Source organism: Botryllus schlosseri, chromosome 4 (genome assembly GCF_051294905.1).
Source record: "Botryllus schlosseri isolate E-star chromosome 4, Bs_hap1, whole genome shotgun sequence".
Classification (NCBI taxonomy): domain Eukaryota; kingdom Metazoa; phylum Chordata; class Ascidiacea; order Stolidobranchia; family Styelidae; genus Botryllus; species Botryllus schlosseri.
In genome coordinates, this window is record NC_137239.1 from 12,122,249 (window position 1) to 12,135,412 (window position 13,164).

Sequence of the window (13,164 nt, forward strand, 5' to 3'; positions counted from 1 at the left end):
TCGACAAACACCATGAATACCACAAAAAACGTGGACAGGGGTTTAACGAAAGCTAAAATGTATCATGTTTAACATTGTTTCAAATCATGACAGCAAATAGATATTTTCTAATTAACCTTCATTTTCTCATTATCTAATATCAACACACTCACCGAGCACCATTTATCAGCAATGTAATTTAGAAATAAAATTAAAATACGCTTGAGAATACAGCTAAATTTTTTCACTTGGCCCGCTAACGTATTGATTTTTCTTCTTTGACCAGCGAAGGAAAATAATTGCCCACCTCTGGGTTATGGTGATATTTTATCAACCGTTCGAGCAAGGAACCTTTCCAACTGCTTTTGCAAAATGTGGTAATAGCACTACTTTCAACGCCGGAACCAAGTTACAAGGAAATGCTGGGGAAATCGATAAAATCCGGAAACACCTGAGCATATTGGTTTATGAGTGACCTCATAACCACTCGATCTTGGTTTTCGGCGTATTAGTATCGGCTGACGGCCTGCTAAAAGTATTTGATGTATATTTGAAAGTGCTTCCCACAATTGGAACGCGTGTAAGGGATTCCCGGCCCCTATAAGAATATATTCGCTGAGTATTGTATACCCTATATTTCCAAGATAACTGTAACGAATGCAGCACATTCTGCCGGTAGTGGGCGGCACGAGGCAGACTTATTGGTCCGACAAAATGAAACGACACCAGGTTCATACACAATAACATATATTTGGTAATTGCCAAATATTCATAACACCATGCTCTATGCCAGAGGTCTCAAACACGCGGCCCGCGGGCCGCATGCGGCCCGCGAGAGCATTCTGTGCGGCCCGCGACGGAATTTTGAAATTTCAAGTAATCAACAATATATTTAAGTGCCATATATCTTTTTAGATATAAGAACTTAAAGTTCACGCAAAAATATTATAACAATCACTGAAATCCCAACAAACATCACTATCACATCACTTTTAAAAGCTAACATGCGGTAGAAGATCAGCTATTACGTCACATTTCTAGTTCATGATGATAAAACATGACCCGTTGATGATTCGCGACTGAAAATTGTGATTTGGTTTGGTGCGACCTTCTCCTAAAATTACTTGATTTCGGATTGAATGGGTGATTAAATAAGAATGACTCGAGTTGAGTCGGGCCAAACGCTGAAATCGGAGAAGGACTTTCGACTCGGAATCGTGACTTGGTAATCCTACGGACGCATCAATCTATGCAACTTTCATGGGGAATAGTAATACATAAAAAGGTCCTAGCTGGCGTTGCGTAGGGTATATAGATATTTAATCAGGTCAGTATGGCAACCATGGGTGTTCCGTGACCCCCGCGACGTTTATAGTTGGTTAAACGCTGTATGTTGTTTTTTCTCTTCATCCATGTAATTATCGGTGGCGAGTAAGTTGGTAGTACGCTCTACAGCTGTAACACCAACGAATTTATATTCCAGGGGTTCTTAACCATGGGTCCGTAGACCCCATCGGGGTAAGAGCACCACATCAGTGAGTAAGAGATGCATTGTAGAATTTGTAGGCCCATATGCTGTGGAATATTTTCTTGGCCTATTTATTCAGCTGGAAAATAGTCTTCGCGCTGCGTGCGATTTTGTGAATGGGCTTTCTGATTTAAATAGGTACCATCAGAAATTGTGTTGAAAATGGACAGGGGCTACGAGAAATCCCTATTGGAAGCACAAGGGGTACGATCACTAAAACGGTTAAGAAGCAACGCTATTACTATGGCTCAATAATGAGTGTATTTAAGTTGTTATTGATATATCGAAGGCAAAATCTTATGCTTATTTAATTTGTGTTTGGCAATGATGGTAACAATAGCTTATAATTATCACGACGATATCAAAACCATAGGATTAGGCTACACCGCTCAAATGCTCTGATATCAGATCAACCTTCAGTAGATTTTAAAATAGTCTTCATAAAGTTGTGTCCAGGGTTGTAATGACTCGGGTCATGACTCGACTCGAGTCCTACTCGAGTCACGATTTTCTAATGACTCGACTTGACTCGAGTCATTTTCTCAAAATACGGAAATGACTCGACTCGACTCGAGTCAATTTGTGTATTGACTCGACTTGGAATCGAGTCATTCCGCATGACTCGAACCAAGTCATATGACTCGAGACTCGGACGGGCATTGACCGATATTTCATTGTATTTTTGAAGAGAAGTAAAGTAACCACACTCTTGGGATTTCGTCTATTGGTACTGGTTCTTGAAAATGCGACCAGAGTGAGGAAGTGAGTGAGGAAAATTAGTATAATATCAATTCGAACCATTTGATATCACCAAACAGAGCTATAAAAAATGGGTTTAACAAAACGTTTAATGGAAACCGGGCAATCAACACGATGACTTGGACTCGGACTCGAGTCATCATACCATGACTTGGACTCGACCCGCTGCTTGATGACTTGGACTCGGACTTGACTCGGTGGTGAAGTGAAAATGACTCGACTTGACTCGAGTCAAAATTATAAAAGTGAGATTGACTTGTGACTCGTAGCCATGCGACTTGGTTACAACCCTGGTTGTTGCTCGTCGTAGGTCCACTAGTTGCAATATTATCACCCGACAGTTTTACGATCTCATGAATGCATCCTCTCACATGATGTCTATAACTCGTTAATTGAAAAAATTCTGCCCGGCACAAAAGCAATTTTATTCAAATATTTGAAAATGAGATTTTTTTTTCGTGTCAAAAAGCATTAATAGAACGATAGTAAATTACATTTCCACGATGTTTGTGGAATGCCTGTCTGCAAGGTCCCTTCAAATAAGGCCATTGCATATCCCTATCATGATGCTGCGGCCCGCGGCGTCATCAAAACTAGGAAATTGGCCCGCGAGCACATTTGAGTTTGAGACCTCTGCTCTATGCATTACGCTGAAAATAATTCTATTAGGGCAGTCCTGGGCATTTTGCAGCTTGCAGGCCAAATGCGCCCGCGACGAGATTATGTGCGGCCTTCTGAAAGTTCCTTGGAATTTCGATAATAAAATCTACTTATTATTGTTATTATTTCGTTGAAAAAAAACTATAGACTACAGAAAATTAACCGGAAATCTGTTTACCTTGAATTCTGGTTTTTATTATCATTAATTTTGAAAATGGGACATTGTGGCGCTTGTCACCTTATCGGTCTGGTGCGCCACGACAGAAATGTCGTATTACCTGTCGCAAATCGTGGACCAAAAACATTTGCTCAAATCAAAACATTGCTGGCCAGGACGAACTCAACGAGAGGCGAGAGAAGTTCTGGTCGTACGAGAAGGTTATATGTGGTGAACTCAACTTTCAAGTTCAAGCAGAAATCAATCAAATATGCTCGGTGCCAATCGCATTTTGGGGATGCGAGGAGGAAGTGATCCATATTCTCGGGTACGAGGCATAAGTCACACAAAGGCGTGTGTCGATGTAGCCTATTTTAAATAAATGCCCTTTTAGGCGACAATGGCCGGACCGGAGACGGAATATTATCGTTTCATACAAACGCGATCTGTGCATCGAGGGAAACGTTGTTTGTACCGTTTGGTGGAAACGTTTGTAGTGGTTTCCCGTCTCTGTTGAACGGTACTCGGTCTGCCACTCAGTCCGGACGTATTTGCGTACTTCGTTCTTGACATCTCTATAGGTAATTTCAGGTGTTCCCCGACTGTCAAATGCGAAAGAGGCGGCGGAACGTGCAAGTTCATCTGCAACCTCATTGCCGGGAATGCCACTATGTCAGGACATACCCAGGAGAAGGCAACGTCGATCCCCATTTCTACCAACTGCAGGAAGAGAGGAAAAATCTTATTGAACGTTCTGCTCGGTGGGCGGTTCGGGGTGGCGATTGTGTTCAGAACACTAAGACAATCTCTCAGAATAACATATTTATCAGTTCGACTGCCATGATTGATTATCCACGATAGGGCAAAGCTAGCATCTCCACTTGGAAAACGGAAAATGAACTCGGGCAGATCTGGCCAAGTCGGACTGACTGTGATGGTATGTAAATCGCGAAAGCCGTTGCTGTAGCCGTCTTAAAACCGTCTGCGTGGATCTCGACGGCTTGGTCGTGGCACTCGAAAAGGTAATCTCTGAAACACGAGTTCACTGAGATCGGCGAGCCCCCCTTTCCCATAAGCCGAAGTAATGTTCTGTCGACTGTGGTGTTGTGGAACCGTCCAGGGTGCCACGAATTGAATTCGTTCTTTTTCCACCACCAACCGTTCCAGAATGGGGGATTTTGACAGGGTATTGAACGTCTTGAAGTTTGGCCTTATCAAGGAGTAAATATCATGCCATGTATCAGTTAGTAGTTCAGTTGATGGGTGTTGGTTGTATTCCTGACCAAGCAAGTGGCACCGATAATTCATACACAAATATTTGTGTCGAATGTGGAGAGGCGGTTCGCTACATGCGGCTTGCAAAGCACATATGGGTGTACTCCGCATTGCTCCGCTATCAAACGTAAAGCTTGGTTCTGTGTGAGCCCTAATCTGTGAGTGTTATACTTCGAGGTGAAAAAGTATGCTGGCATACCATAGTCGATGACGGATCTGATAAGAGATCCGTATAACTGTAGGAGTGCGTGATTATTAGCACCCCATGCGGTGTTTGTGACGACACGAAGTAATCCCATTCTTCTGGAGCATTTTTTCGCGACGTTGCCAATGTGTGTTTTATACGTCAACAACTTATCAAAAGTGATACCAAGATACTTGAAGTTGTCAACGAGGGTGATTCGATTTCCGTCAATGTGCAAGTACATCACGGGAATCTTTCTTTTGCTAGTGAATAGCATTGCTACAGACTTCGTTTTTGAAAGGACGAATCCCCATTTACTACACCTTTCCTGCACCGAGTCTAGAGACCTCTGAATTGATGAAACGATCGTCGGTTTACCAAGCCCGTTCTCCCATATGGCACAATCATCCGCGTAAATTCCAACGCTGCTCCGAACAGCTAGGGGCACATCGTTTAGCATCACGGTGAAAAGCAACGGACTCAAAACGCTTCCTTGGGGGATTCCGCTATCGAAGCTGTTTACATCTGACAGCGTATTCCCGACACGCACTTGGTAGCTTCGATTTGTTAGGAAATTCTGGATCCGGCAGAGCGCTTTATCACCAATACCAAGCCGAGATAGCTTCAATAGTAAACCTTTTCGCCAAACCTTGTCGTAAGCGCGTTCATTATCGAGAAATACGGCTATCGTTGAGCGTTGGTTATTGATAGACTTGTATATCGAGTCATGGAGTCGTATTGCGTGGTCTAGACCAGTGGTTCTCAACCGCCGGTCCGCGACGACATTCCTGCCGGTCCGCCAGGTATATTACAAGTTGCAATGTTGAAGGCTTGTCCATTGATAAAATAAATAAAACATCAAATTTAAAATAATTCAGAACTTCGTAAGGTAGCATTAGGACTGGAAACATGTTCGATTTGACTTAAAGTTCAAGACCTGTCATTTGACGACATGTGAGCGACAAGTACAGAACAGATACGAGCTGACTCATCGCTAAACAGCACAGTTTCCGCGATCATTCGTTTTCGATTCATTCATTTTGTGCAGGACCGTAACTGGGGCACCCCAAACCGCTTAATTGGAGAGCGACCGAGCTTGAAAAAAGTCCAAAATTATTTTTCAGATGAACATAAATCATAATGTATTTTTCTGAAACTTTTTCCAACATTTTTCAATTTCTTTTCGCGCTTTGCGCGATTTAGTGTCACTAAACGTCTTGCTTATATTAGGTTTATAGAATGGCATTTCGGCGTCAGACATTACCGTGCCACGACGTATCAACGCATAATGAAGTTTAGGCTAACATGGGACTCCGAATGGTGTGCCAAACTTTCGGCAGCGAAAAAACCGATTCAGTCCTGAATTATCGATAATTTTCGCCATTGGCGCGATTAAGCCGCATAAACTCTCTGCTTACACTGAGTAGAATGAATGTGCTCACAAGTACAGGTGAAAACATCCACCCAACTGTAGGGTCTGGAGGCGAAGCCCCGGAAGTTTGCCTTATCGCCCTGTGGGGCTCAAGACCAGAGTTTTTGGGGTGGGCTAACGAAGTGCTTTTGCGGCCCGGATTTGCGGATGGCTGGTAAAGGTGTTTTCTTGCGGCATGCATTGTATTCGTAGTTACCAGAGTAGCCTATGCGTCTGGTTGCAGTGGGCAATGAGCAAGGTAGCACGATAAGGCGCTTGGTTCGAGTTGGCGTGGCCGGTTAAACCCACGGCCTTTGGCGCCAAAGTCTGTAAACGACTCTCAGCGGTAGCACGTTCCACCGTTCATCTGGATAAGGCAACTTTACCTCGACTCTGCAGACTGACTACCATAAAATCGCATGGATGCCATCATGAAGATAATTAATTACGATCAAAACCCTCTAAATGACACTCTCTAGCACCATATATTTGCAAAAAACGGTTGCATACTTTACATTCTGGCTTCATTTCAACTTTCAAAGTTCACCGGTCCGCCGGACATATTTTAAAATTTTACCGGTCCGCGAGGTGAAAAAGGTTGAGAACCATTGGTCTAGACTCTAGAGTAGGCTACATCTCCCCTTTCGGAATCCTGACTGAGAGGGATGTAGCAAATTGTTGGCCTCTAAGTGCCAGCGTATTATATTTGCGACCATAACCTCCATCACTTTGCAGAGATGACTCGTAAGAGAAATTGGTCGATATGACTTGGGATCAGTGCCATCTTTGCCTTGCTTAAGAATCGGGATTACAATAGAATGCTTCCAACCAGAGGGGATTTCTCCGCTGTCCCAGGATGCATTGAAGAGGCGTTGTAGATGCTGCAGCGAGTTGCCGGAAAGATGTTTTAACATTGCATAACAGATTGAATCGCCCCCTGGAGACGTGTCTTTCCGGGACATACTGAAGGGTATGTCCATTTCACCTTCAATACGATTTGAACTTGCGGTGGACATTTGAATTCTTTGGATTTCATTTCTAGACTGCATGAAGGTCACTGGGTAATTCGCGTTACTACTAACTTTACAGAAAGTCGCCGAGATGGCTTCGGCTTTGGATCGATCGGCCTTCAATGTAGCGTTGTTGACATTGAGTATCGGTATTGTGCGAGGTGCGGAGGTCCCGGACATCGATGCCACAATTTTCCACACCTTGCGGGAGTCCGTTTTTCGGTTAATAGAATCGCAAAACTCATCCCAGCACGACCTCTTTGCAGTCAGAATGATTTTGCGGCATTCCGACCGCAGCCGCTTAAAGCAGATCACATCACGTAAATTGAAAGATCTTTTCATTTTCAAGAATGCAGCTTTCTTGCGTCGAACGGCCCTTTCACAGTCCTTATTCCACCAAGGCACAGAGATCTTGTTGGTGTTTCGCGTCCGGGGAATTGTGATTTTGGCGGAATTGACTATGGTATTTGTTAGAGCAGTATTGAGTTGCTGCACATTTTCCGGCATAGGGCTGCTGAGGGCACGGTCCACGTTCTGCGAGAAATCCAGCCAGTTGGCTTTTTTAAAGCACCATCTTGGTATTTTTGACGAACGTACCACATTGCTGCCAATGAGGTGACCTGATACGCTGGTGTGACGACAAGCCGCAATGTCTGGTGACGCAAGGGTTAAATCAAGCAGGGATGAGCGATGTATGGCATCTGCGGATAGGTTGATTCTCGTCGGTTGCGAAGTGTTGAGCACAACAAAGTTATGCCTGTCAATATATATATATGCCTGTCAATATATATATATGCCTGTCTATATATATATAGAGTCGGTTACCCCGTTGGTTTGAGCGATGGCTCCATGCCCAATGGTGAGCATTAAAGTCACCACAAATGAGTGACCGCGACTCTAAGGATGACAAGAAAGAGAGGTCGTCTTGGCTCAAAGTGCAATCAGGAGGTATATAGACATTGCATATAGTTATGTTGGCAAGTCTCAGGCACATCAACTCGAAGCAATTCGATGACACGGAAACGTCCTCGCGACAACTCAGAGATTCGGCAACAAAAGCTGCCAGACCACCCTTGTGAATCGTCTTGTCTCGTCGGAAAAGCCGATAACCCCGTAATTTCGGAGTATATTTGTCGATTAGGTGAGTCTCCTGCAAAAGAATAACATCTGATTTGTGATCTAGGGTCGATAGAAAATGCTTGAACTCCGGCAATTTTTTATATATACTACGGCAATTCCATTGTAATATGGTTAGCGGTTCATTGGGGTGCCTTTATTTTGTGCTAGGAAACTTATGAAAATTATGAAAACTTATGAAACTTATGAAAACTTATGAAACTTATGAAAACTTATGAAACTTATGAAACTTATGAAAACTTATGAAACTTATGAAACTTATGAAAACTTATGAAAACTTATGAAAACTTATGAAACTTATGAAACTTATGAAAACTTATGAAACTTATGAAACTTATGAAAACTTATGAAACTTATGACACTTATGAAAACTTATGACACTTATGAAAACTTATGAGACTTATGGAAACTTATGAGACTTACGAAAACTTATGTAACTTATGAAAACTTATGAAACTTATGGAAACTTATGAAGATAAAGAGCTCTTGGATGAAGAGCCGTTCAATATACAATTTAAGAATATCTTCCTATTGAAATGAACCCGATTATTTTCGGCTGAAACACGTCAGGGGTAATCGTCAGTAGCTAGTAGAGAATTAAAAAAAACATTGCAAAGCAACAATCGCAATGATATAATGAATACCAGCCAAAAAATCAATCAAATTTAGTTGAAACCGTCCTATATTATAAACCTGACTGGAAAGAAAAAATTTATTACCGTGAATTATACTGGACTCATTCACCTTTACTTTGCTTAAATTTATTTCGAATGCCAAGTGAAAACCGTGGGCGTTGTCAGTGTGAAGTTGGATAACTCGGATAAATTTCACGACCAGTTGTGGAAATTGAGATAAATTCAGTTCATAACAATTAAGTCAGAGCTCTTTGTTATAAGCACGAGAATGGCAAATGTCTGTACAACAACCTCGGTTCGTGCCGGACTATACAGTTCAGTACTATTTTCCGGAAAACCAGAAGTAGAGTAGATTCAAAATTGTAAAGTATTGAAAAATATCAGAATTAAATTAGAGGTTACCAGCATTTCGCTCTAAGTAGACAATTATGTCGGAATCAGGGTATCTGGTATTCTCCTAAATTAACAATGCAATTTACATAAACATTGTTCGTAATTGTGGAAGAATTAAAGCTTCGTCCGGAGAGTAAGCATTTTTATTTAATCTGTTGTGAAGAACAGAGAGTAGCTTCTTTGAGGTACAGAACTTCAATATACAATTGAATAGTATATTCATATTAAAATGAACCCGAATATTTTGGGCTGACACTCGTCAGGGGTAATCGTCAGCAACTAGTAGAGAATTCGAAAGAACAGCGTATATCAACAATCGTAACACAAAATATGACGTCACCAGCACAGAGAGTACATCAAAACAATGAGACGTCTACCAGCGCATCTGAGATATTGTGCACATTGCGCAATCTTGAACTTTCCCCGCGCGGCAATCAAATTGGGTCACGCGTTAGCAATTTAGCATATGAAGATTGCGACACAGTCGCGTTTGCTGATTGACGCTGAATTGGTATCTTTGGAAATAATAGTCGACGTCAATGCCACTCAAGTATTTAGATAAACTTAAACTATGCTTTAAGACAACCTTTTCGGTTCGCGATATTATTGAAGATACTCGCGAAGTCGTGATACACTCATATGTGACGTATGAATAAGTTGTTACTTATCGTTCCCAATGATTATGATTTTAAAAATTATATGTAGAATTGTAGATTGAATCACCGCACATCGACCAATCATCATATTTTGATGACATTTTGGGTCCGTTTAATTGCCCTGGTATTCGTGCGGCCCCGACCGTGCTCTGAAATTCTAAATCTGGCCCTGACACCGAAAAAGTTTGGGAACCACTGATCTGAATTATAATCCGTCGGTGTCGATGTGAAGTTTATTTGTAAAAATATTATTTCTGTCATGCCGACAACCAATATCCACGCGAACTCGGTTTACCAGACATATCGCGTGCCGAGAAGGGTTAATCCAGTTTTGTACGATGCGTTGATCGATCGCAGACATACTGGCGCCTGTGAGACAATGCGGTTTTCAAAACCTCATTGCCTTCCTAATTACCACCAAGAAATGAAGCGTCGTCGATGTTCAAGTTTATAAATTCATATTGCAATCAGAACACTCCCCAGCATTCTCTTATTAGGCGTGCTGGCACTTAGTTACCGCATGGTTTTAAGTATAGTACAAGAAGGCAAAGCCTACTCGCGGTCACCGAATAGGTAAAATAGCTTCGTCAGAGATCACCTCCGTGTGTCTATCGGTGCTGTCAAATCTTCCGGTAGTTTACAGTGTGCTGCTAGCCAAAAAAGGTCGATAATGCTAGGGTGCCGCTGACTATTTTCCATTTACAGAGGGTGCCGCGAGGTTGAAGATTTTGGCAACCACTGGTCTATGTAAATCTTGATTGCCATTATTGCAATCATGATTTAAAAATCCCAATTTGGTATCGAATACCGAGGCAATGGTCTCACAATAAACTTCGAATCTGAATTAATTTACCTCATGTTTTATAAGTTTTCATAAGTTTCATAAGCTTCATAAGTTTTCATAAGTTTCATAAGTTTTCATAAGTTTCATAAGTTTTCATAAGTTTTCATAAGTTTCATAAGTTTCATAAGTTTTCATAAGTTTCATAAGTTTTCATAAGTTTTCATAAGTTTTCATAAGTTTCATAAGTTTCATAAGCTTCATAAGTTTTCATAAGTTTCTTAAGTTTTCATAAGTTTCATAAGTTTTCATAAGTTTTCATAAGTTTCATAAGTTTCATAAGTTTCATAAGTTTTCATAAGTTTCATAAGTTTTCATAATTTTCATAAGTTTCCTAGCACAAAATAAAGGCACCCGTTCATTGTCCATCGCGATTTTGTGGGACCGTGGCTTCATTTCGTACTTCCGAATTTCGATTGTTTGCGTTTTTCGACATTTTCTGCAGCAAGGTCGAGTCGATATGCTGTCCAAAGTACTTTCCAAACGCTTCTGCGACGATGTTAAATATGTTTCCGTTGCCAGTTTGGCAAGCTAAAATTGTAACCTGGACGATTTCTGCTACCATCACCAGCAGTTGCATCGGTTTTAATTGATTCAAGTGAACTGTCGTGTTGCCTGCGGTATCCTCAGTCTGTGTTGCGGTGGGGTTTCGTAACGCAGATTGTTCTGATTGATTGCTCTGTAGTTGTCTCAAGTCCCCGTTATTGGGTGATGGCGCGGTTGGTATATTTCTGTTCAGGAGATTTCTTACTTTCAATGATTTGCTTTTGGCGGTGACTTTATGGGCGTAGGACTCTTTTGGCATCGTCGACGAAGCAGAAATGGAATCCTGCGGCGTTGTCGAAGAGTCCGATACGAGATCCTGTGTACGTACTTGATGCCTCGCCTCAGGGAAGGAGAGGTTTGCCTTCTCTTTGACAATTTGGATTTTTGCCTCTTCTTTATAGACGGGGCACCCGACATAAGCGGCACTATGATTTTCATTGCAATTGATGCATTTTCTGTTAATTTGGCATTCATTGTATATGCATGGTCCATGGCGCCACATTTTGTACAGCTCGGTTTTCCGCGGCAAGATTTAGAGGTATGGCCGAATTTGTTACATTTGAAGCAGCGAGTTAGCAGAATTTGTTACATTTGAAGCAGCGAGTTGGCGGTGGATTGTAAGTGTTCATGCGGAAGCGTAGGCACTGGCGTAGCCAGCGAGGGGCGATCGCCCCCCCCAAAAAAAAAAAAAATTCGAAAAATTTTCGTAAAATCAATAAATATGACATTATTTTAGGGCAGATGAATGCAACCTAAAAAATTTCTTCGCGCTTCGCGCGATTTAGTGTCCATGATCATAACTGTCTTGATTTTATTATCGGTGTCCCGAAAAAAATCTTCCGCAAATACCCACAATTGATTTTAGCTGCATTCTTAGTTATGAGAATACAACAGTACCAGTAGATAGACGAGAGTAACTCAAGGTCGTTGGGTTGATTGAGTTCAGGGTTGTAAGTTCAGTATGGGGATTGGGGACTGTTAGCTCCGACAATTCCCGTTACGGGACACACGAAGACATATCAAGTAGGTTACATGCGACTCCGCAAAGTGCGCTCCCAAAATGATTGACGGCCATAAAACCGACGCATGTAGCCTATTCGATATAGATTTTCGGGTATACTTAAATGGCTGGCGCCTAATGATCCTGTCCCTGCAATCAGACTTCTCCGACATGAATGCGACTGGCACAGGAAAATATCGCCATCTCCCTTTAAAAAGTGCTAATTTGAAATCGCACGAGTCTGATCAAAAGAGTTGTTTTTTAATTTGGTCTGGTATATATATCAGCAATTCCAATCTCTAAACTAGCATCAATCTTTACCAGAGGTCACTAAATAACCGTGCTTCAACGAAGTAATTATTTGGAATGGAATCCACTTGCTCATATACACGCACCAATATTATTAATCAAATACTTTCATTTATTCAAAAACATGTACGCTCCGCGCGACTAGATCCGAAATGCACACTGCTTTTCAACTGGAAGCTTCCATAGGGTATGTGTGTGCGTGCGTCTAAGAAGCGTCTGAATAAAGGGTAGTGATGAAATTGCCCATGGCAGGATGTACGGTTCTGCGAGGTGTTCCCACGGGAGAGCTTCCCTAAACTCATAAAAATCCCCCGCCCGCAAAAAAATGTAATTCTGGCTACGACCTTGTGTGTGAGCGATCTCTTGAGAGGTGGCAGCTTTCTCCGCAAGTCATGAAGTAACAGCAATAAATGACAACTGTCCCGTCCAGCGTCCACCCTATACAATCTCTAAATCAATGGTTCTCAACCTTTTTGTCGTCGCGGACCCTCTTTGCACCTTCACGTACCCGGCGGACCTCCAGTTCTTATTTCAAATTTGCCTCTATTATCATGCAACCTTCATCTGCCTTGTGCAATTATTATCTGTAGGCTAGTGATAAACAACAGCGAAATGACCTTTCTTGAAAATAACATCGACTTTTTATTATTTTAAAGCGAATTCTGTAGCTGCATTTCTTGAAAT